The 26,611-nt window shown below is 39.6% G+C and overlaps 1 protein-coding gene and 1 non-coding gene across 2 annotated transcripts in view; both read right to left on the reverse strand.

Moving 5' to 3' along the window:
- Positions 1 to 26,611, reverse strand: part of LOC124718686 (CUGBP Elav-like family member 4) — a 205,280-nt gene that overhangs the window by 40,425 nt on the left and 138,244 nt on the right. The window lies entirely within an intron of this gene.
- Trnal-caa lies at positions 13,075 to 13,149 on the reverse strand. Its single transcript has one exon. It is a non-coding gene; the product is annotated as a tRNA-Leu (tRNA).

Consider the following 26,611-nt stretch of genomic DNA (forward strand, 5'->3'; position numbering starts at 1 on the left):
ACACTTTTTGTCCACATCATCTGTAGCACCACATAGCATATAAAGTTAAAGTACTATAGTGCATATTGGCTTCGTGTCGATCTTGGCTATAATAATGCATTTGATATGTTGTTTGTAGTAGCTTAATTATTCCTATTTTATTTGACCTGCAGAATACCAAGAGTGTTTTTCCTGATGATGACTTCTTCCTGAGTAGTCTCCACCCAAAGATCTGCATGAGGGGCTATTTTTACCTCCTGAAATTTTTACCCAAGTAGATACCATTGTCATCAAGCCATATAGCATAGTTGCATGCACCCTGAGAGGGATCAGTTTCCTGTTGTTTAAGGCTGTTTGCAATACCAGCACAGTAACTAATTTTACAAGACCAAATCAATCATCCAGAGTCAACCCTTTGCAACTACTGTAAAGGCTGCTGCTGTTCTTCAGGAGCTGCAGGTTTGTCTGGCGCCTTAGATACCCTCCTGTTGTAGTTGCACCTGTGATACGGCTATATATATTGTCGAGATACGCAAGCCACCCCATCTTAACAAGGTCCACAGTTGACAGTGGAATATGCAAATTACTATTTCGATCTAGGATTACAGGGACTTCTCAGACAAACTGCACATTTTGTTTGTTCCACTGGCCAATATTCATTTCACAGTAACCTAAGCCTTCATAGCCGAACAGTTAGCATTGCTGCCTTCGGTGCTGAAGAACCCAGGTTTGATTCATGGTACCGCTTCAGATTTTTTCTGTGTAGGGAGACCTGCAGCAGGCTCCACTTAGGCTCATGATCTCAAGTGAGGAGCTGCTTGAATAAAGAAGCATCAGAACCACCGGGATTCACCTACTGGCAGTAATTGCTGAGGAATTGACAACATGCTGATTATATATCCTATGATGGTAGATCACTCATCATACCGCCTCGTAGGCAGTAGTCAGCCAATTGGAATGCCTAAGGGCTAAGCCCTGAGTATTGTTTATGTTTTATTAACTTAATCGTGTAATAAGACTGAAAATTTTGACAAGCTTTCAGACAATGCTCTGCTTCCAGCCTAGCTAGCAAACAACACACATACATACACATGACCAAATACACTGTTCTGATTGACTACATTGGCACAGCACTGCAGCCTAATGGAGCTTTTACAATGCAACTGATGTTGTTTATATATGAATGTATGTGTAATTTTGATACTTAACTCTGAAGAAGGACATTGTCCAAAATATCAGCAACATTATCAATCATGTCATGTGCCTGTCAGTTGTTCAATATTTAACTGTGTTGTGAATGGTCATCTGACTTTTTCAGTTATTTGTTTTCCACCTGGAACTTTACAGCATAAAATCAAATTCTGCTTTTCTAATTCACTTTTCCTATCTGCAACTCTCCCTCACTGAACTTTTCAGGAGATGAAATTCCAATACACATTTAAAAGTGATTGTCTCCCCTCATATTCATTACAGGTGGTTCCCCTCATCCTGAAGTCTGAGTGACCTTCCCTTTCTTTTAATTTACTCAGCTCACCCCTATTCTCTCCCTCACATGAGGAAATATCTTATAGTTCTGAAATGTAGGAATAGATTCTTCATTTTTAACTGAGACTGTTGACAGTACACAAACGATTTTATCAGCATGAGTTTCTTTCCTTTATATTCCAATAACTTTCAAATGTATATTGAACTGAATTACTGATTTATAAAGTAAGCCGAGCTAGTGTTTTGACTAGAGTGCTGAGTGCGGCGATTTATGTGTTTTAGATATATTTAAAATAATGTATAAGTGAGTTTAAGAGATTGGAGAATGACTGTAAAGATTTGCATATGTTTTATCATAAGTAATTACATGAAATTGTTACAAAAATTACGAATGGTGGTCAGGATGAAAGTTTCTGCACCGAATCGAAGAGTGGTCATGTGACTGAACCTTTAAATAACTGTGCGGGGCAGAGCTTAGGTTCTTTCGTATGTCCTCTTACGTCTGGAGGGTTGGTGAGGTATTTAGTCAGGAATCAGTAATGCTGTGAGTGGTGTGTATGCTGTGAATGTTATTTTCCTCTACTGGGACTTGTATTTTGTGATTTAGCACATGCTGATCGGTATAATTCTACGTCTGCACAAAGTAGTACCAAAATTTGCACTGATGATAGACACCATTCATGTATTCAGTGAGTTATTTGTTTATGACCACCATTCCCATACTTTGTGCTTCTCTAGAAAATAATTAAAAGGGATTTATATAAAACTTAAAATCAATCTGTTTTGAGCAATGTTGTTATCCTTCGTGATTTCGAGCAATCGATCCAACCACATTATATCTTTCATTAAATTATTCCCTGATGTCTCATTGCTAATGTAATGCTTTGGTATGAACATTATTATGTAGTGTTGTTGGGACTAAAGTGCGATGGTGTATGGCCACCCCTACTGATGTTAGTGAGCCATGCTCAAAATTAATAGCTCTACATTGCTCACAATATGGGGAATAGGTGAAAAAGTCATTAGTTACACCTATCTTCAAGAACATGCCAGTTCTGTTTATTCAGCATCTCTGTGACACTCTCCTGTGGGACAAACAAACCTGTGACCATTCCTGCTGCATTTTTTTGTTTACATGCGATATTCTTGGTAGTCCTATTCAGTATGAGTCCCACACACTTGAGCAATATTGTAAGATGGGTCACACGAGTGTTTTGTATGCAGTCTCCTTTGTAGACTGATTGCATTTTCTTAGTATTCTACCACTGAATCAAAATCTGCTACTTGCTTTGTACACAACTGAGCCTATGCATTTATTCCACTTCATATCCCTACAAATTGATACACTCAGGTATTTGTATGGGTCACCCTATTCCAGTTGTGACTCACTTGTAGTCATAGGATACTGTGTTTCTTTCATTTTGTGAAATGTACAGTTTTACATACCTGAATATTTAAAGCATGTTGCCAATCTTTGCAACATTTTGAAATCGTATCGAGATCTAATGAAATATCTGTTCAACTTTTTTCAGACACTACTTCATTATAGGCAACTGCATCAGCTATGAAAAGTTTGGGGGGGGGGGGGGGGGTTACTACTGACATTGTCTGCAAGGTCAATAATATACAACATGAACAGCAATGGCCCCAACACACATCACTTGGGCACGCCCAAAGTTACTTCCATATCAGTTGACTACTCTTTGTGTGAGATAATGTACTGCATCCTCCCTACCAAGAAGTCCTCAATCCAATCACAAATTTTGCATGACACTTCATTTCATTGTACTTCGACAATAAAGCATAAGTGTGATACTGAGAGAAATGCTTTTTAGAAGTCAAGAAATACTGCATCTACCTGACTGCATTGATTTGTGGCTTTCAGGATGAAATGTGTGGCTTTTACAAGTTGGATTTCACATGATTTATGTTTTTGGAATACGTGCAGGCTGGCATGATGGTAGTCACTGTATTTGATATACATTGTTGTGTTTGAGCTCAGAATGTTTCTAAGATTCTACAACCAATAGATCTGAGGATAGAACAATAGTTTTTTGAATCACTTATGTTGCTCTTCTTGCAGAAAGGTGTGACCTGTACTTTCTTCCAAGTATTGGGTACAATTTTTTGTGTGGGGAAATATGATGTACAAGTGCTTTTCAGAAAGTAGGTAACATTTTCGTCTGATTCCACTAGGCGTGCACCGATCACGTATATTTTGGTATGTGCGTGCTCGGCAGCTCAGTCGGCATCCACCTGTGACAGTGGGAATGTCCCTGAGCATATGTTTTTTTTTTTTTTAAATATTCAAATTTGAAATTCGCACTGTAATAAAAAATCCTGCCATTTGTGAGTTGCGGTCTGTGATAGGTTTTTGTTGGCAAAAAATCTAAAACCCATAGAAATTTATAGTGAACTGTGCGAAGTGTATGGAAACAACACAGTGAGTGAATGATCCATTCGGAAATGGTGCATTCGGTTTAAAAATGGCCAAACCAATGTTCATGATGAAGAGAAGAGTGGACACTCGAGCATTGTGACTTACGATGTTGTCACTAAAGTTCATGAAATGATTCATGGAAACCATCACTTCACAATAATGGAGCTTTCTCTTTCTTTTCCACAAGTTTCAGAGACTTTGTTGTTTGAAATTGTCACTCAAAAGCTAGGCTACCACAAATTTTGTGCACAATGGGTGCCCAAAATGCTTACAGAACACCATAAAGAACAGCAAGTGGGGGCAACGTTGACATTTCTGGTGGCCTATCACAAACATGGTGATTCATTACTGGATCGAATCATAACTGGTGATGAGACTTGCGTGAAACATGTCAATTGTAAGACAAAATTACAGTTCATGGAGTGGGGCACACAAGGTTCCCCCCAAAACCAAGAAAATGTTTGCAAATCTTGTCAGCAAGGAAGTTGATGGCGACGGGGTTTTGGGATAGGCAAGGTGTGCTTCTTATCGATTTTCTTGAATGTGGAGCAACCATAAATTTTGCCCGGTACTGTCAAATTTTGCACAGCCTTAGAAGAGCAGTTCAAAACAAATGCCAAGGAAAGCTGACGTTCAAAATTTTGTTTTTGCAAGACAATGCCTGACCTCACATGTCAAACTGCACTAAAGAACTCCTTAATTCATTCAAATGTGAAATTTTCCCTCATTGCCCTACAGCCCCGGTCTTGCACCAAGTGACTTCCGCTTGTTTCCCAAGATGAAGAACTGGCTTGCAACGCGGCACTTTGATGATGACATGGAACTCCAGGCAGGTGTGGCTCACTGGCTGAAGTCTCAGGAGGTAGAATTTTACGACAAAGGTCTTTCAAAGCTTGTCCACCGTTATGATAAGTGCCTCAATGTGTTTGGTGGTTATGTGGAAAAGTAGTATGTCAGTCATTCTATCATATATATAGCCTTCGTATTATGGTTAAAAGAAGGGCTAGCTCAGCCAAATATTTGGTACAAAAAATGATAGGGATTCCATCAGGCCCTAGAGCTTTTTTCAGCACCACTGACAATAATATCTACTTCACTTATCTTTGTAGTGGTGTGAGAATTAAATTAGGGCAATACTCCTGTATCTTCATTTGTAAAGGAACATTTGAAAACAGAGTTTAGTATTTCTGCTTTTGGTTTGCCATCCTCAGTTTCAGTTCCTGTCCCATCCATGAATATCTTGACATTGACTTTGGTAGCACTAATAGCCTTTACATAAGACCAGAATTATTTTGGGTTTTGTGAGAGATCTTTCAATAATATCCTGCTATGGTAATTGTTGAATACTTCACTCATAGCCTGCCAAGAGTCAAACATGTTTCACTCGGCATCTCACTATTTGTAGCCTTATGTTTCTTTGTTGTACACCTATTATGTAGTAGCCTCTGTTACTTTAGAAACTTCTTTACAGTGACTGTGCACTATGAATGATTCCCACTCCACCCAATCAGAACTGTTCTTATTAGGTACCTATCTATCAAGTGGATGGTTTAACATCAGGCACAATTCTTCTACTTGCTCTTGCCCAAATCTAAGTGGTTCATGTCCCTCATTTGCCATTATTACTCCTTTATCCACAAACCACCTAGGTGTGTGGCAGAGGGCACTTCTAGCACTATTAACTGATACCCCTTCTCCTGTTCCAATTGTAGATGGGACGTGCGGTGAACGATTGCTGGTAAGCCTCTGTATTAGCTCTAGTTCTGTGACTTTTTTACTCATGGTCATTTCATGAGATGTATGTGGGAGAAAGTAATATGTTGTCTGACTCTTCCCGGAAAGAGATCACTCAAAATTTCAGCAGTAAATGTCTCCTTGATGCGCAATGCCTCTCTTGTAATGTCTGCTACTGAAGTTTGTTGGTATCTCTGTGCCGACTAAACAAACCCATGACAAAAAGTGGGACTCTTTGTTTTATCTTCCACTTCTTTGTCAGTGAGTTACATTTTCTTACAATTATTCCTATGAATCTCTGTCTCTCATCATCTGTATTTCCTATTATTTGTTTTTTGTGGTCATTCCACTTAAGGTCACTCTAGATAGTTACTAAAAGATATTTTAAATAGATACTGTTTCCAGTAATTTGTCATCAGTGACATAGTTGTACAGTTGTGAATCTCTTTTTCTATCTATGCACGATATGTCACATTTATTTATTTTCAGGGTCAGCTGTCAGAGCCTACACCACTCATTAATCCTCTTCTGGTCATTCTGCAAATTGATACTCTCTTGTGGCATTGCTACTTTCTTATGGACTACCACATCATCTGCAAACAGTCTTAAAGAGCTTCTAACTTTCTGCTAGATCATTTGTATACATTGTAAACAGTAAAGGTCCTACCACACTTTCCTGGGGTACTCCGGAAATTACCTTTACATCTATTGATTTTGTTCTTAAAAGTGATGTGTTGAATTCTCTCTGCATGGAACTCATAAATCCAGTCAAAAATTTGGACCTATACTGGGTAAGCTTGTACTTTTTTCACTAAGTGGCACTGTAGGGTGGTGTCAAATGCCTTCTTGAAGTCAAGGAACATGGGATCAACTAGAGCACCATTACCTAAAGCACCATGAATCTCACGGAGGAACAGAGCAAGCTGAGTTTCACTAGGAACCCTATCCCTCTGGTACCTCTTCTACTTTTCTACATATTTTGATTTTACATTATATCTTCATATACAAAGATTGCTTCATTATTTAAAGGATAAGCAGCTTCACTCAGACATTGCGAAAACTCAACTATGTGCTTTCCATGTAAAGTACCAGCACACAGACCGCAAACTCATTGTCTAAAACTGAATGCTACACCTTATCAAACATATTTAAGAGCCTCACTTGATTACACCTTGACTTATGAACAGCATTGGCCTAATGCAAGGCTGAAAGCGGAAGGAAGAAACAACATCTCAAAGAAGATCATCAGCATCACATAGGGCTCTCAGCCACAGAGTTTATTAGAGGTGTGACAGTGAAACTTCCTGGCAGATTAAAACTGTGTGCTGGACGGAGACTTGAATTCGGGACTTTTGTTTTTCATGGGCAGGTGCTCTACCAAGTGAGCTACCCAGGCATGACCAACTGTCGCAGATTTGCTTCCACCAGTACTTCATCTCCTACCTTCCAAATTTCACAGAAGCTTTCCTGTGAAATTTACAGGGCTGGCACTGCTGGAAGAATGGATACTGTGGACCCGCGTCTTAGCCACAGCCTAGGGGATGTTTCCGGAATGAAATTTTTCACTCTACAGTGGAGTGCATACTGATGGCAAAGTAAAACTGTGTGCCAGGCTGAGACTCAAACTCGAGACCCTTTCCTTTTGTGAGCAGGTGCCCTACCAACTGTAGACTGTGAGGAATCCCCATTGTATCATGACAGCAAACCATCATCGCTGATACAGTCCCACTGTTTGTGCAGTGACCTCCTCATGGGATCAGTCATCTTTCCACAGTGCCTTACAGGTGTGGCATATTTGACTTCATCTGGGTGTCACTGCCTGCTTTGCAAGCAGATTTGTCTTATGAAGGGTAATATGGCAACTACATGATGGTGTTCCATCTCTCTACTCTCTTTTAGTGAAGCTAAGGCACTAGCACCGGCAGAGCATTCCCACTTGCCTGGTGTGTTCTCATGTGTGCTTTCAATCATTCACACCTAAACTGTCGAAGAGATTTTATCTCCAAACTGATGTGGGTGTACCTCCTTTGCATTACACTTCTGACTGTTTGTCCATATGACCTTTTTTGTTTTTCAAAAAAGAACTTTTCAACATATATATATATATAGCACACTTGCTGTCTGTTTTATTTTACATGTTAAAGTGTGCTTAACTACAGTTTAAATTCTCTTGTCAAATTAGCTTTCATTGTAAATCCAAAGCCTGGAAAGTGTGGGGTGGTGTTTGATTTTTTCATCACCATCACATCACTATTATCTACTTCATGAGTAATAGTTGAGCCTGTTCTGGTCGATCTTTCTTTGGTGTACCCAAATTCCTTTTGCCTCTAGATTGGCATTCAGTAGCTTGTTTTGGTAGCTGCTCATATTCTGTTCAAATGACCTGCTAGTGCTATTTTTACCTATATTCGTCAACTTTTTTTTCTAATACCAAGAAGACCTACAATTTTCTTGTGATGTCTTCATTGCAGATGTGATCCACTCTAGGGCAACCTTTGATTCTTCTCAGAAACTGCATTTATGTGGCTTGAATTCTCATCTTGTTGTTCGGCTTTGGGATTCATACCTCATTGCCAGGTAGAGCCAAGTAAGCCACTGTCTTGTAGAAGAACTTAATCACATTTTGTGTGTGGCATGTTTTGCCAATATTCTGATTGTGCTGCCCATCTATGAGAAACTGAGTAGCTTTCTCTTGATATTTGGTCATATACTTTTTTATATATTTGCCTAGGTAATTAAAGTTTTACTTTTGATCAAGATAGGTGGCAATCATGCACATTTTTTTATGTTAAAATTTCATTTCTCTTATGGGCTGTAACTTTAAATTTAGTTAATGAAGTATCACAGATGTGTGTTTTGACTATGTCAAGCCACAGCTCTCTGCAGGTTATTCTTGAAAGTAAGGAATTTCCAGAATACCTAGTATAGGGTGTTAAAACCCTATACAGATACATCCCCTTTCTCTTAGGCAATTCCAACGACAAGGCCATAAAGGCTACAATAGAAATGGTGTTAGACAAATCAGTCAGTTACAAAAGTAATAGAAATTCTTGGATGTAGCAATAAATAAAATAAGGGAAAGGCATCCACTCATCTATAGCAGATCAGTGTGTGGAGTACAGAAACACATAACATAAAATAGCGTTCACACTAGCTTTTGAGCACTAGCTGCCTTTTGAGCAATAGTACACACATTCATGCACACAGATATCCTAATGCACACTCCTGTGCTACAGGAAGGCTTATTAGTCTTGCCGTGACAGTGGGAGTGTGTGTTTGGGTATCTCTGTGGTTTTTTTTTTTTTTTGTGTGTGTGTGTGTGTGTGTGTGTGTGTGTGTGTGTGTGCGTGCGTGTGTGTGTGTGTGTGTGTGTGTTTACTATTGCTAGACAAAGAGGTAGTGCTCAAAAGCTAGTGTGAATACTACTTTCTGTTATGTGTTTCTGTTCTCCACACATTGAGCTGCTCACTACAAGTGAATGGTTGTCTTTTCCTTATTTTGCAAAATAGTTAGTGTTATGTTCATGGATAATTTGTAGGATTAGTTGTAGTGGTAGGAAATGAGTACTTTTGCATTCATATTACCCATTCATACATAAATGTGGTTACATCGTGACCAGTTACAAATTATTTTTAATATTTGTATTCTCTTAATTTCTTATTTCTGTTTTACATTTTACATAAATAGGAGTAGAAGAAGTTGTCAAGGAGAAACGTTTTCAGATTGCTTTCAAATTTAACATTGCTGTCTGTCAGACATTTTATACCACTGGGTAAACGATCAGAAATTTTGGTGGTGGCATTGTGCATTCCTTTCTGTACTAAAGCCATCCTTAATTTGAAATAATCAATGTCATTTTTTCTTTGGTATTGTACTCATGTACATAATTGTTCCTTTGAACTGTAGTGGATTATTCACAACAAACTTCATGAAGGAGTACATATATTGTGAAGCAGTAGTCAAGATGCCTATTTCCTTAAACAAATATAAAAAGATGACTGTGGGTGAGTGCCACATATTATTTGTATGGTACATTTTTGACCAATGAAAATGTTCTTTCTTAAAGATGTCTTATCCCAGAAATTCCATAAGGCATTATTTAATGAAAATAATGGGGGAACAACAATAACATCAAAAAGTAATTAATGTGCAGTAATGAAATTTCAGGAATGCATTTATTTAGGTAACATATTTCAATGATTAACATCGCAGAATTGCAGGTTAATGTAAGCAAGAGATAAGCCACTGCAAATGTGAAATTCTAGTACGTTAATAACCAGTGTAACTGCCAGAGTGTTGAATGCAAGCATGCAAACATGGATGCATTGTGTTGTACAGGTACCAGATGTCAGTTTATGGGATGGAGTTTCCTTTCCTGTTGCACTTGGTCAGTCAATACCAGGTCGGTTAACGCTGTTTGTGGATGATGCTGGAGTTTTTGTCTGATGATGTCCCGTATGTGATCAATTGGAGACAGATCTGGTGACTGAGAGGCGAAGGGAACATGTCATTAGTCTGTAAAGCATCTTGGGTTACATCAGTGGTATGTGGGTGAGCATTATCCAGTTGGAAATTGCTGTTCATGAATGGCAGCACAATAGGTTGAATTACCAGACTGACCTACAGATTTGCAGTGAAGGTACATGGGATAACCATGAAAGTGCTCCCGCTGTCATACGAAATTGTTCCCCGCGCTGTAGCTCCAGGTTTAGGTCCAGTTTGCCTAGCACACAGACAGATTGGTTGCATGCCCTCCAGTGGCCTCCTCCTAATCAACGCATGGCCATCACTGGGACTGAGGCAAAACCAGCTTTCTCCATTCCACCCACCAATGAGCTCTCGCTCGACACCACTGAAGTCACAAATGTGTTGGTTTGTGGTCAGTGGAATGCATGCTGCTGGGCATCTGGCTGGGAGTTGTCCTTGAAGTAACTGATTTGTAACAACTCATGGTGTCATGTTGTTGCCAAGTGCTGTTTGGACTGCTGCTGCCGATGTGGTACAGTGCGCCACAGCCATATGCTGAACATGATTGGTGTCCCTCTTGGCCAACTGGAGCCTGGTCTTCTTGTGACTGTACATTCTCATGACCACCACTGCCAGCAATCATGTACAGTGTCTACATTCCTGCCAAATCTTTCTGCAATATTACAGAAGGAAACTCTAACTTCTTGTAGCCCTATTACACGACCTCATTGAAACTCAGTGAGGTGTTGGTAATGACATCTTTGTCACTTTAAAGATGTTTGTGACTAACATCAACTCACCATGTCCACTCTCAAAGGTAATTAATGCTAATGACCATTATAGCATGTATTTAAAGTCAACCTGATCTGTATCTTCATAGTGGTACTGTCAGCACCACCCTTTTGCAACTGGCATGAAATTTGAATAGACATCATCTTTGAGATATAGAAACGTGCCTAACAACTTTTGTTTATATCAGACAACTCCTCCTTCGTATTGCTTTTTTTCCATCAGTGTATAAGAAAAATGTTAACTTACTGATTTGGCACTCACTATGGTTTTCAATGATTTGAAGTGGAAACATGGCTGAATGCAGTTGTTTTAGGACCTCAAAAATATGTTTTTTTCCCATATTAAATTCTCATCAATATGGATACCTAAAATCTTAGAAAGTCACATCTAGTTATTATTTCCTCACCATCCTTATCATCAGTGTGATGCCTATAGATGTGCAGAACTGAGTATTTTTATTTTTTACTTTATTTATTTTTTTAAAAATTGAGACTGAAACCATTTCCAGAAAGCCAATCAATAATAATTTTAACAACATTATTTACCCTTTCTTCAGTATGTGTGTAGGTTTGGATTGGTTATAGTACTAGTGTCATCTGTAAAAAGTACTGATTCTGCTTTTCGTATATATAAGTAAAGCTTTACTGGTAGGTCATGCGTCATACCTGGATAGCTCAGTCGGTGAGAGCATTGCCCATAAAAGACAAGGTTCTGATTCGGGTTCTGGTCTGTTACACATTGTCTTGATCTGCCAAGAAGTTTCAAAACAGTACATACACTGCTGTAGAGTGAAAAATTCATTCTGTACACTCCTCTGTTTATTTATTTTGCTAACCAACCCCTCATTGACTGCAAATGCCACAAAAATATGAACTTATCTCCTGGTTCTGAGCCTTCATTGTCAGTTTGATTTTCTTTATAGTATGATGGTAACAAATTTTTTTATTGAAACTGCCTGGCAGATTAAAACTGTGTGACCGACCGAGACTCGAACTCGGGACCTTTGCCTTTCGCGGGCAAGTGCTCTACCAACTGAGCTACCGAAGCACGACTCACGCCCGGTACTCACAGCTTTGCTTCTGCCAGTACCTCGTCTCCTACCTTCCAAACTTTACAGAAGCTCTCCTGCGAACCTTGCAGAACTAGCACTCCTGAAAGAAAGGATATTGCGGAGACATGGCTTAGCCACAGCCTGGGGGATGTTTCCAGAATGAGATTTTCACTCTGCAGCGGAGTGTGCGCTGATATGAAACTTCCTGGCAGATTAAAACTGTGTGCCCGACCGAGACTCGAACTCGGGACCTTTGCCTTTCGCGGGCAAGTGCTCTACCAACTGAGCTACCGAAGCACGACTCACGCCCGGTACTCACAGCTTTACTTCTGCCAGTACCTCGTCTCCTACCTTCCAAACTTTACAGAAGCTCTCCTGCGAACCTTGCAGAACTAGCACTCCTGAAAGAAAGGATATTGCGGAGACACGGCTTAGCCACAGCCTGGGGGATGTTTCCAGAATGAGATTTTCACTCTGCAGCGGAGTGTGCGCTGATATGAAACTTCCTGGCAGATTAAAACTGTGTGCCCAACCAAGACTCGAACTCGGGACCTTTGCCTTTCGCGGGCAAGTGCTCTACCAACTGAGCTACCGAAGCACGACTCACGCCCGGTACTCACAGCTTTACTTCTGCCAGTACCTCGTCTCCTACCTTCCAAACTTTACAGAAGCTCTCCTGCGAACCTTGCAGAACTAGCACTCCTGAAAGAAAGGATATTGCAGAGACATGGCTTAGCCACAGCCTGGGGGATGTTTCCAAAATGAAATTTTCACTCTGCAGCGGAGTGTGCGCTGATATGAAACTTCCTGGCAGATTAAAACTGTGTGCCCGACCGAGACTCGACCTCGGGACCTTTGCCTTTCGCGGGCAAGTGGTCTACCAACTGAGCTACCGAAGCACGACTCACGCCCGGTACTCACAGCTTTACTTCTGCCAGTACCTCGTCTCCTACCTTCCAAACTTTACAGAAGCTCTCCTGCGAACCTTGCAGAACTAGCACTCCTGAAAGAAAGGATATTGCGGAGACATGGCTTAGCCACAGCCTGGGGGATGTTTCCAGAATGAGATTTTCACTCTGCAGTGGAGTGTGCGCTGATATGAAACTTCCTGGCAGATTAAAACTGTGTGCCCGACCGAGACTCGAACTCGGGACCTTTGCCTTTTGCGGGCAAGTGCTCTACCAACTGAGCTACCGAAGCACGACTCACGCCTGGTACTCACAGCTTTACTTCTGCCAGGTTCTGCAAGGTTCTGCAAGGTTCGCAGGAGAGCTTCTGTAAAGTTTGGAAGGTAGGAGACGAGGTACTGGCAGAAGTAAAGCTGTGAGTAACGGGCGTGAGTCGTGCTTCGGTAGCTCAGTTGGTAGAGCACTTGCCCGCGAAAGGCAAAGGTCCCGAGTTCGAGTCTCGGTCGGGCACACAGTTTTAATCTGCCAGGAAGTTTCATATCAGCGCACACTCCGCTGCAGAGTGAAAATCTCATTCTGGAAACATCCCCCAGGCTGTGGCTAAGCCATGTCTCCGCAATATCCTTTCTTTCAGGAGTGCTAGTTCTGCAAGGTTTGCAGGAGAGCTTCTGTAAAGTTTGGAAGGTAGGAGACGAGGTACTGGAAGAAGTAAAGCTGTGAGTACCGGGCGTGAGTCGTGCTTCGGTAGCTCAGTTGGTAGAGCACTTGCCCGCGAAAGGCAAAGGTCCCGAGTTCGAGTCTCGGTCGGGCACACAGTTTTAATGTGCCAGGAAGTTTCATATCAGCACACACTCCGCTGCAGAGCGAAAATCTCATTCTGGAAATTTTTTTATTCTTAATGTAATTGATGATACTTTTAGATGGAAGGTCATTTACACATACTGAGTGGTTATAATTAAACTGATTGTACCTCGTGTGCTGCAGTGCGGGCTGTATACATCGCAGGATGCTGAAACCGTGTAGGTACACTATGTGGTCAAAAGTATCCGGACACCTGACTGAAAATGTCTTACAAGTTCATGGCACCCTCCATCGGTAATGCTGGAATTCAATATGGTATTGGCCCAACCTAAGCCTTAATGACAGTTTCCACTCTCACAAGCATACATTCCAACAGGTGCTGGAAGATTTCTTGGGGAATGGTAGCCCTTTCTTCATGGGGTGCTGCACTGAGGAGAGGTATCAATGTCAGTTGGTGAGGCATGGCACCAAGTTGGCATTCCAAAACATCCTAAAAGTGAAACTTCCTGGCAGATTAAAACTGTGTGCCCAACCTAGACTCGAACTCGGGACCTTTGCCTTTCGCGGGCAAGTACTCTACCATCTGAGCTACCGAAGCACAACTCACGCCCGGTACTCACAGCTTTACTTCTGCCAGTATCTCGTCTCCTACCTTCCAAACTTTACAGAAGCTCTCCTGCAAACCTAGCAGAACTAGCACTCCTGAAAGAAAGGTTCGCAGGAGAGCTTCTGTAAAGTTTGGAAGGTAGGAGACGAGATACTGGCAGAAGTAGCTGTGAGTACCGGGCGTGAGTTATGCTTCGGTAGCTCAGATGGTAGAGCGCTTGCCCGTGAAAGGCAAAGGTCCCGAGTTCGAGTCTCAGTTGGGCACACAGTTTTAATCTGCCAGGAAGTTTCATATCAGCGCACACTCCGCTGCAGAGTGAAAATTTCATTCTGGAAACATCCTAAAAGTGTTCTATAGGATTCAGGTCAGAACTGTGTGCAGACCAGTCTATTACAGGGATGTTATTGACATGTAACCATTCCACCACAGGCTGTTCATTATGAACAGGTGCTTGATCATGTTGAAAGATGTAATTGCCATCCCCATATTGCTCTTCAGCAGTGGGAAGCAAGAAGTTGCTTAAAAAATCAATTTAGGTCTATGCTGTGATAGTGCCATACAAAACAAAAAGGGGGTGCAAGCCCCCTCCATGAAAAACATGACCACACCATAACACCACTGCCTCTGAATTTTACTGTTGGCACTACACACACTGGCAGATGACGTTCATCGGGCATTCACCATACCCACACCCTGCCATCAGATCACCTCATTGTGTTCCATGATTCGTCACTTCACACAACAGTTTTCCACTGTTCAATCATCCAATGTTTACACTGCTTACACCAAGCGAGGTGTCGTTTGGCAATTACCGGCATGATGTGTGGCTTGTGAGCAACCGCTCGACCATGAAATCCAAGTTTTCTCACCTCTTGCCTAACTGTCATAATACTTGCAGTGGATCCTGATGCAGTTTGGAACTCCTGTGTGATTGTATGGATAGATGTCTGCCTATTACACAATACGACCCTCTTCAACTGTCAGTGGTCTCTGTCGGTCAACAGACGAGGTCGGCCTGTATGCTTTTATGTTGTATGTGTCCCTTCATGTTTCCACTTCACTATCACATCAGCAACAGTGGACCTAGGGATGTTTAGGAGTGTCGAAATCACGCATACAGATGTATGACATAAGTGACACCCAGTCCCCTGACCACGTTCGTAGGCCATGAGTTCCGCAGAGCATCCCATTCTGCTCTCTTATGATGTCTCTTGACTAGTGAGATTACTGATGTGGAGTATCTGCCAGTAGGTGGCAGTACAATGCACCTAATATGAAAAACACTGTTTTTGGGTATGTCCGGGTACTTTTGATAACATAGTGTATGTTCATTAATTGGTGCGCTTGCACAGTAGCTGGATAAAAAATTTCCACTTCCTGCTACCAGTTGAAATTATGGTGCTAAGCACTCAAGAGAAAAAGGGGAGGAATGATAACAATGGTTCTGGCATGATTACTAGGATATGTTCCCAAGTTACAACATGTTTTCAGTATCATCTTCCAGATCAACAACATGCCGTGACTGCAACATGGCGTGGTTAACAGTGGCTCACAGCATATCTGGCATAATCAGAGCTTTATGTTATCATATGCTATCCTGCAGATCAGGAAGAGTTGAGATACATCCCTGATAGGCATGATATTTTAGATATTCCCAAAACCAGAAGTCACATGGATTTAGGTCAGGAGATATGGAAGGGGACAAATCTTGAAACTGCCTAGTGATGGTGTGGTTGTTACTGAGGGTTTCTTGAAAGAAATCTTTCATCTGGCAAGTGATATGTAGTGTCACCCCATCTTACATGAATATAGTGGTGTGGACACAGTTGCATTCTTGCAAAGCTAGACTCATGTGTTCCACAAAGAGGTCCTGATAACATGCAGATGTCACTGTACATTTAACAGGCCAGCAATGTGTCATCTCCTGGAAGAAAAATGGACTGGGACTGAAGGAGCTTGTGAAACCACACCACACAGTCACATAAGTTGAGTGCAATGGATGTTCCTACAGCCGGCCGGTGTGGCCGTGCGGTTCTAGGCGCTTCAGTCCGGAACCGCGTGACCGCTACGGTCGCAGGTTCGAATCCTGCCTTGGGCATGGATGTGTATGATGTCCTTAGGTTAGTTAGGTTTAAGTAGTTCTAAGTTCTAGGGGACTGATGACCACAAATGTTAAGTCCCATAGTGCTCAGAGCCATTTGAACCATTTTTGATGTTCCTGCACAACATATGGCAGAGAAGAACTCCATATGCGACAGTTCTGTACATTCACAGGAGCTGAGTAAAATATAATTCATCCATCCAGAGACTATTCCATGGCCACATGACATCCATTTCCATGCATGCCAAAAAACAGAGGGCAAAGTCACGGTTTTGCAGCCTATCTCCGGGCTTCATTTTGTGCACATTTTGAATCTTGTAGAGGTACCAGTGTAAAATTTGCCACAAAATTTTGTTTGAACTGTTGAGCCGGGGAAACGCATTTCCCATGACACACTTCAAGTACTGGCTGCAAGATATGAGGTACGTGTTGCACTGTCGGCTGTAGTTATAACAACTTCATCAACAACTGCCATGAGAAAGGACCGCCTCACTCTCCGTGCTGCACCACATAATTCGCTTTTTTCTTCAAATTTTTTGATTATATTCTTTAGCCATTTATTGACATGGGGCCTCTTCACTGCTGTTTCTGATGGCAATATTCCTGCACCACTGCAGCACTGCTGTCGTTACTGTTCCAGGGGGGGAACGACCCACCTTTACCAGCAGTCAACTGTCTTTATTCTCAATAACCATTGTGTTTCACACCGAAAACTTCAACCTTCATTAAGGAGGTCACTTCACAATAGAAATCAACATGCGATGTCAAGTGACAAACAGCATAAACAACATACTGACATCAAAACAGGAAACATTTCACATTCTGACTACTTACAGCACCATGTTTTCGCCTGGTAGCAGAAAGTAGAACTATTATTTTTTCAACATCATCATCATCATCATCATACGATGAATGCAGCTTGTGCTGCAGCACTTGGAACACTGTCAATTTAATTATAACCATGCTGTATATGAGAAACAGTGGTGGACTGAAGACTGAGCCTTAGGGAACCCATAAGTGGTTTCTCTTCCTGTCAGAAATTCCCTGCTTACATTGATTGAATTATTAAGTATAATTTTCTTCATTTCCTTGGTTAGATGACATTGGTTGGCTAGACCATCAATTCCATAAAACCTCAGTTTATATAGGAAGATTCACACATTTAGTGGTCTGCCTGTCTCCATTCTTATCCAAGCTGTACTCAGATAACATGGTAAGGAAGTAGAAAGCAATATCTCCATCAGGTATTAAGATCTGCTTATGACATTGTTTGGTTTCTGCTAGATGGAAAATGGTCGAGCCTCTGCTGGTGAAGAAAGTGTTATCAATATAATCAATATCCCCAGGAATGTAACGTTTAAGTACAGATGACATAATGTTGACAAGCTGGAGAAGCACAGTGATGGGAAGGTGGGTCACATCATTAATCTGAATCAGAGCATCACAGTCAATTAAGTGGATGTTTGTACAATTTTAATGTCAGGAAATTTCAGTTCATTGTCTACTCACTGCAGAGAGATTCATTCTGCAAACAGCTCAGGGACTGAAATTAAGCTAATGACTGCATCCTGTCAATGTCATTAGTTTGTAAGATAGGCAAAGTGGTTTCCATGATGCGCATTTTCCTTGTTTTCATCTGTACTACCGTACCGAGCTATCTGAAACCATCCTGTCATGTGCCTAGTGCTCACAGGGAGATGTCAGAACTACTAGTTGCGTATATCCCCCTGGAATAGCACCTCGATACTACAACACCTATAAATATATCTTCTAGAGCTGGTCCTGCTATTCAGTACCAACTAATAATCTTCATCTCCTTGCTCATATCCTCTTCCCTGAAGATTTCATAAATTAGCTGGAAAAAGAGCTCATTTCTCTCCACAAATGATGTAAAGCAATCATAACCAGACTTACATCATTTCAACCACATTTTGTCAAATTAACCATTAATACAATGAACTTCACAATGAGTAGCAGTCTCCCTCTTCTCTACAGTCTGTATATAATAGAGTAAGTCAATTATATTCCATTTTACATGATGTTTATTGCTAATACAGGCCCATTGGTCATTTTTTGGTGGTCTACCATTACATCTTCCACCAGTGGCTGCACGTAATAACATGTCCACCACAGCGAATGACGACTTCAGTTCACCACTCGTACCCACAGTAGATGTAGCTCTTGCGTGTATTCTTGGCTCTGCACAAACAGTGTTTTCCTCCACTCTACTTCAGTTAAATTAAAATTACAGTTTTTCTCTTTATATTCACATGAATATCTTCCATTTCTTGAAGAGCCTAAGAGTGTTCCATGGAATTTCCTTACGAAATGTTATGTTACACTACAACCCACTTTTTATATTTCACTGTACTCTGTCGTTAGGTGATGGGATGCTGTTCGGATTTTGGATATGGACTTTTTTCTCAAAAGAAATTTGGAGGCCAGCTTTTTTTGCTTGCTACTCCAGCATGTTTACCAGCTTACAACTGTCTCTGTTTCTTGACAGGATTACCTTGTCATGGTGAATGCAAGGTAGTTAACAGCATTCTTTAAACATCCAGCAAAAACTTTTTTTCAGTAAGCCTTTCCTGGCTACATCCTTTTCCCATTCTCAGATGACCTCCTCTAAAAGGGACAGTTCTCCCATGTATTTTACTTTTGTTGTGTCTGTGTTAGAGTTTGCTTGATAATTTACACTGTTTTGGGATCCAGTAAAAACTGTATTATGATGTCAAACAATACTTTCTTGTTACCCGAATCATAGATTTCCTTTAAGCCGATGAAGACCATTACCAGATCTTTAGAGATGTAATTTTCATATACTCCTTTTAGACTTCAGACCTGCTTGATGCAGGACCTCCCTATCCTGAGTCCAGCTTGCTGTGTGCCAATGTGATGATCTGACTGGTCCACCAGCCTAGCCTGCAGCACTTTTGAGAATCCCTTGTAATTCTAAAGTATGATAGAAATGTCACCATAATAATTGATATCAGTTCTCCCTTTTTGTATAGAGGGTGAATCAGTGCTGTTTTCTGTTCACCAGTTATTATTCCTGTTTTCCATAATTTTTCTGTCTCTTAAAACTTATAGCATTAAAGGTGATTTCTCCTTCATTTTTCAACATTGCCATTGTGATCGAGTCTTCCCTGGTGCCTCCATTATGCTTTAGTTCTGGGATTATCAGGAGTAGGAGATGCTGAATTGTTCTTTCTTTGCTGTGGAACTATTTTCAGCTATTATCCTTTGGGTTCTTTGTAATTAAGCAGTTCCTGGAAGTACTTGCTTAGGATCTCATTTTTTTTCTAAATTGTTCACTGCCAGTTTCCCATTGTCTCTCTTGAAGTTCAAATTTGGGGGCTGATAGCCATTTAAATGTTTCTTGAAGGTCTCTTAACATGTTCCCTGAAGCTTGGTCCACCGTGTGACCCAATGGAATTCTTTCATCCCCATTAGCTTGAATTTTGATGGTTTCCAAAATTGCAGAAATGATTATTACATCAAATTCTAAGCTGTAAAAGGTTCAAAGGTGTATATTTATTCAGTAGGGGATAAATAATTCAAATATGTAATTGCTTCTGCTCAGCCCACTGGATACCTAATAATACTTTTCATGTTGGATTTCAATTGTTCAGGTCCCCTGTGTCCTGACTGTTGTGGTGCTGTGCTCTTTTAGTGCCAACTGATGCAGCAAACATATCACTTATTGTTGGACATTAAAATATACATGTCATCATTCGTTAGTGCTAGCAGGTAAGAACAGCTGCTTTAAAATACGCACACCATTATTTATTGACAATATAATGTAACTGTATAGATAAAAATAATCTACTCACCAAGCAGCGGCAGGAGAACAAACACACAAAAAGGTTTAACTTATGCAAGCATTTGGAGCCAATGGCTCATTCTTCTGACAGAAGAGTTGAAGGGGAAGAAAGAGGGGCAAAGGAAAAGAACTGGAGAGATTCAGGAAAAGGGGTACAATTCAGAAAAGTCACCCAGAATCCTAGGTCAGGGGAGACTTATTGGATGTCATTCTTTCCTTCTCATCCCGTCGAGTAAGTCTTCCATGATCCGGGATTCTGGGTGACTTTACTGAACTGTACCGCTTTTCCTGAACTGCTCCAGTTCTTTTCCTTCACCCCTGTTCCTTCCCCTTCAAATCTTCTACCAGAAGAAGGAGCCACTGGCATTAAAAGCGTGCGTAAATTAAACCTTTTTCTGTGTGTTATTCTCTGCTTGGTGAGTAGGTTTTTTTATCTATCCAATTACATTATGTTGTCAATAATTGATTATTTTCTTTGTTACACACCATCATTTGCTAGTGTTAGCAGCCAAGAACAGCTGCTTTAAGATATGTGTCAAAATATTGTTTACTGTTATTAAATGACTGTATATCTATTATAATAATTACAGTAGGGCACCAGGTCTAACCACATTCAATTGCATATTTAAACAATGGAAAATCAGGGATGGAATATGACAATGTCATGAAAAGATATAGCGGAGATACCAAGTCATCTATAGGCACAATGAAAAGACTATCAGAAAGTAAGCTTTTGGCCAACAAGTCCTTCAGTGGAAATAGACACACGTGCACATGACCACAGTCTCTGACTATGATACAGCTTACAACCCCCAAGGTTCAACATACTCTTCAGATTTTAATGGTGGTGATTATGACTCCTATTCTGATGAGGTTCCTGATACTGTATGTAACTCTGATAATCATAGCGATGTTGAAGAAAATTATACCCCGATTTGGAAATCAATTGGACAGAACATAACAAATAATTTTCGGTTCGCATTCAGAAGTTAATATTTCCACCAATTTTGATATCCCTTCTGTTGTTTACAAAATGTTGGTAATAGGAAACATATTCAACAATATGGTGTTGGAAACAAACAGATATGCAGCACAGAAACTGTCCAAAATGCCAGGCAAAGAAAGATCTCATCTAGCCAATTGGATTTACACTTCTGAAGAAGAAATAGGCAAGTTTGTTTGCATAATGCCAACTATGGGGTTAAATGAAGTCCCAGAAATTTCACTTTATTGGTCAAGGAGTCCACTGTATGAAAACAATATTGTAAAAGCCACTATGCCTCTTGATCAATATCTGTCATTTTGTTGATAATGATACTCCTATAAATGTAAATGACAGGATGTACAAAGTACAGGTGTTAGTTGAACATCTGCAGAGTAACTTTCAAAACACTCTAATGCCTAGAAGAGAAGAGGTAATTGCTGAATCCATGATACCTTGAAAAGGAATATTTGTTTGCAGGCAATATATCCTCAACAAGTCTGGTTAGTATGTTGTAAACCTGTATAAAATTTGTACAAAGGAAGGCTACATTTTTGCCTTGTGTATATATCAAGGAAAAGATGTTGAACCACAAGATGCACATCACACAGAGGCTATCACTATGAAACTGTATGAGTCTCTTCTTTAAAAAGGTCACATTCTTTATGTTGATAATTTCTATATAAGCATTTCTCTGGCACATGAGTTATTAGATAAAAATATGCTTCTCTGTGGAAAAATTTGTCCAAATAAAGCAGGACTTCCCAAGGATATTGTGGAGAAAAATCTTAAAAATGGGCAAATATGTTGCATACAGAATGATACTGGAGACATTTTTAACTTCTTGGATAAAAGGAGAATTCCTGGGTGTACTCATGTTTTAGAGGACACCAGGAAAAAGAAGAGAAAAGGAAAAATTATGATGAAAGCTGTGCTGTAGTACAAGATAAAAAATGGTGCTGACCTCGATTACTTGATGTTTTCATATTTACTCACCACTGAGAAAGCAGTGAAATGGTGGAGAAAAGTTGCAATGGAACTCCCACTAGGGACCTTTATAGAAAATGATGGGATTCTGCATTGTAAAAAGAGCATTGTGAGGAGCTGAATGTCATTTTCAATTTTCAAAGAGTTCATTGCTTTGCATTTAAATGGATATAATATCTAAGTCATTCCTCCATCTCACAGCTTAAGAAAAATTGAGGATCAGGCAAGAAAATTTTGGCAACACTGAATGTTGTGCTACAAAAGGCTTCTCACTCGACAAGGCAAAAAAGCAGCAGACAAAAAGAACCAAGTAAACTACAACCATCTGCAATGACTGCCCAGGACAAGTTAAAATATGGATTCATTGTTTAAGTAAAAAATACACCCAGGAATGATTTTTTAAGACTGCAGTGATTAAATGGTGCGAAGGTTATGTCAGTAAGTATTTTTTTATATTGTTTATATAATTTGTTAATGTGTTTTGCAAATAAAGCAGTGGGCTAAAATGTGCATCAAAAATAAGAAAAACAGAGACAATAAAACCAAGAATGACTTTTTAAGATTCCAGTTATTAATCGATGCAAAAGTCATATAGAAACGAGTTTTTTGTGTTGTTTCCTGTAAGATGTGTGTTTACAAAATAAAAGAGCATGGTAAAAATGCCTCATAAAATTGTGTTGGGACCACTTTGCAGTCTAGTTGGTCACTACTGCAGCAGTATACACAGCAAAATGCCCCCTTTGCTATAGACAGCTCAAGACAGCATCTTCATGGTGAAGTGACTTCACACAGAGGTATAGTTACACTCGTGGCATTTGGGACACCAATGATCAGAGCGGCATGTTACCAAAGTTTTCATTAGGTCACCTGTGTCCAATATGGAGTACGGGAGATACATCAGTTCTTCCTTTGCAGGGAATGTGTTAAATGGTAGGCATGGTGTATGTTGTTCTGATGTTACAGTAATGTTAAAACTGTCTATGTAAAATCTGTAATTTCTTAATTTCCAAATGCCACTCTTACTGATAAAGACATTTCCAGTGAAACTGCCCATATGTCAGTTTTTGTAACTGCAGCTTCTGTGAAGTATATCATCAGTGGGATGTGGTAGTAACTTTAGAGTACATTTATTTTCATGTGACATTTACACACTATGATGAGAGACAGCTGTGATTTTTTTTTTTTTTATGTCTCTCATACATTGTGCTTTCTATGTTTACTTTGTGCTAAATCTGTCTGCCACTTTAGTTATCCTTTCTCCAAAAGAACATTGTAATGGATGAATATTTGCCTCCTACTGCAGTACAAGTATCCATATGATATTCTAACTACTTCAACATACCATGTCTAATACTGCAAGCCTAATTGAAAAGAAGCTATATTTTTGGGAGGGAATAGTTTCCCTTAAATTTTCTCCTTTTTCTTACAGGGAAATTGTTATAAATTTTGCTGTATTCTTTTTCTGATCTAGTGGCTGAAGTCTTCTATTCCTCCCTCTCTAAGCATTCAGGAGCAAAACCTTACATATTTAACTCAAAGCAGGATTTTCTCTGCATATCCACACTTGCAAAATAAGAACAATCAAGGTAAATACCAAACAGTATGTGTTCAGGTACGAGTCAAGTTTATGTAGATAGTTTCAATTACTGAATGAATGAGAGGTGAAGGATTCTTTATTTGCTATCATATGTACTGTGTAATTAGTTTCACTTTGCCCTTGTATCCCTACAAAAGTGGTAGTAAGCAGCTCCAAACTATATTCTGTTTTGTAAGTGAGAACTGGTTTCTATATTTTTTTCAAGGAGACAAATCCTTATTTCGTATCAAATTTGCTATTGGAGACAATTATTGTGACTCACTTTCACATGAGTTTAATACCATTGATGTATTACTGTTCACTTCTTCTTCAAATTTAATGGTGTCTTATAATTTGAATACATCATTTTGTCCTTATATATTTTTATTTCAGGATTTCAGCAGCCTGCATATCACTGTCTTACTGGTAAACCTCTGAGTTTTAAGGGCTGGTGTACCCATAATATTGCTTTTTTCAGAAATTTTGCAACAAGCAGTATTAAAAAAACCAAAATTGCAGCATGGATTTTTGCCTGAGCACTGTGTTCTCAAAAGTATTGTCTATATAATTCTCTTTCTCTATTTCCAGAGTGCCAACAAAAGTTTATACATTGCCTTTTATGTTTGTTAGCAGTACTTCTGTGACGTATTCCTGCTACATAATTTTTACAGTGACTGTAAACCTAAGCAATCAAAATATTTTAATTTCCACCTCCATCTAAAAAACATCCTACTCTTCAGGTAACAATGTTAAAAAAAGCAATTCTATAGAGGATAGCTGTTCTTGCAGCTTTGCTTCAATATGTATGTCAAGTCTGTAAGGCTACTTGGTCTGATTTTTTTTCTTCAAGAAATGGCAGAGTAACTATCAAACCAATGATTTAGTTATTGCCTGTTCTTTCCTTCTTGTCACGCTAATGCCAACAGTAATGACACCAAAATTTCTGTTTCCTGTAAATTAAGCAAGAGCAACACTTATGACCTTACAAAAAGTATTTACAAAATAAATCTTCCAAAGCCTCTACAGGTAAAAACTGTTCAATTTTTTATTTTCAGTCATTGGTAATGTCAGCTTATGTCCTGTGTAGAATATAGCCCATCGTTTGTTACAAGATGTATTGTGTTATGTAGCTTGTAGGATGTGTAACCTTACATGTTTAACAGTGACTGCATGGTCATAAAAATGTTATATTGCATGTAAGTGTCTTAATCAGAAGGAAACCTACACATGACTGACTGTTATTTTCTTCTTCTTCTTTTTGTTGTTGTTGTTGTTCTTCTTCTTCTTCTTTTTCATCCTATCTGTTTCTGTCCTCTGCAGGATAGGCATGTTATTTCAGATGTGGAAATGTTAGTGACAATTGGTGGCCAGTTGCTCCTCCTCATGCCACCATTACCCTTGACACAGAATCTGTGTACCCCCATCTGTCTGTGTCAAGAGAACATTTTCTAAATGTTTGTGTAACATGTACTTGTGGTGGGAACCAGTCCAATATTTACTTAGTTGAGTGAGAGAAACTACTTAAAAACCACATCCAGCCTGGTTGGCTGACGAGCCCTCATTGTTAATCCACAAGGTGGATTTGATTCCAGGTAGGCATGATTCCCCGAATCCAGGAAGTGGTGTGTAAATGCTCTCATCTATTTTAGGGGGTCTGTTACTTTATCTTCACAAGTATGTGAACATCAACATATATGTTGTGCATTTTGCAAATCATTCTACATGAAAAAGAATCTACTTCCAGTGATCTTCATTCCATACAGCCTATTACTAAATCCGATGATAATTTCAGGGTTTCTCTGGGATAATGGACAATCATGACTTCCTTGCAGGCTAGTTTTTGACATCACATGTTCAATGTGTGGCGAGAAAGGTGGGGTTAGCAGTTTGTTAAAAGTTCTTTGTATCTTTTTTATCAGAATTTTTTATAAAAAATCTTTCATTCTGGCCAATGTACCGCCTAAAAATCATTAGATTTCTTTGGCCTTCTGTACTGTTGGTTTTTGGAAAATTATTAAACTTGATTGTAAATAGTTAACATTTAGTACTGAAGTACTACAGTAACAAGAAACAAAGTATAACTTGCTTTGTGTCATGTGTCATGCTGATGAAGTGAAGAGAGAGGCAAAAGTGATGTGTGTTTTGCTTAATTTCAACAAAATGTTAGCTGTGGTGTTTCATTGTAACATTTTACATTGTAAATTACATTAACATTTGTACACCTATAGCTTCAAGTGAGTATGTGAAAGTATACTGTCCTAATTTGTGCTTACATACGTAAATACTGAGTTCTTGGTTTTTTTTGTATTTAATTTTTACTCCATTCAAATTGATGCTGTTTTCAAACGAGCTGTTTTCCTTGTGTGGGATATGGAACAATATCACACCTAACAGACTCTCTTGTGGAAATGCATGTGTTTAAAATATGGTGCAACATTGCACGTGTCCAGAGATTTCTTTGAATCTAAATAAATGGAAGAACTCAGAATCATGCTCACATTTTGATTAATTTAAAGAGATAACTGTTTTCTGTTATACAGCTGTAATCAAATCTCAAAATGAGCAGTAATGGACAGGATATTGGCTATAAATATGAAATTGGTTTCAGCTGAAATAAATCAAAATGTGACCAAGAGTGTGAATTTTTGAGAGAATTGTAAAATTTTGGTACATATTGGTTGACCATCACCTACCCTCAGGAGACAGGATGAGAGAGACCCACCTGTCATTAGTCATCACAATATCTGAGTCTCTCTTGTTCTGAGGTCTGAGTGACGTGCCCATCTTTTATAACCTTCCCCAACATACCCAGCTGCTCCCTGACTGAGAAATTAATTGTTATGAAAACTATGATGGTGTCACACACTAATACACATGA

The sequence above is a fragment of the Schistocerca piceifrons genome, chromosome 10 (assembly GCF_021461385.2).
Source record: "Schistocerca piceifrons isolate TAMUIC-IGC-003096 chromosome 10, iqSchPice1.1, whole genome shotgun sequence".
Taxonomy (NCBI): domain Eukaryota; kingdom Metazoa; phylum Arthropoda; class Insecta; order Orthoptera; family Acrididae; genus Schistocerca; species Schistocerca piceifrons.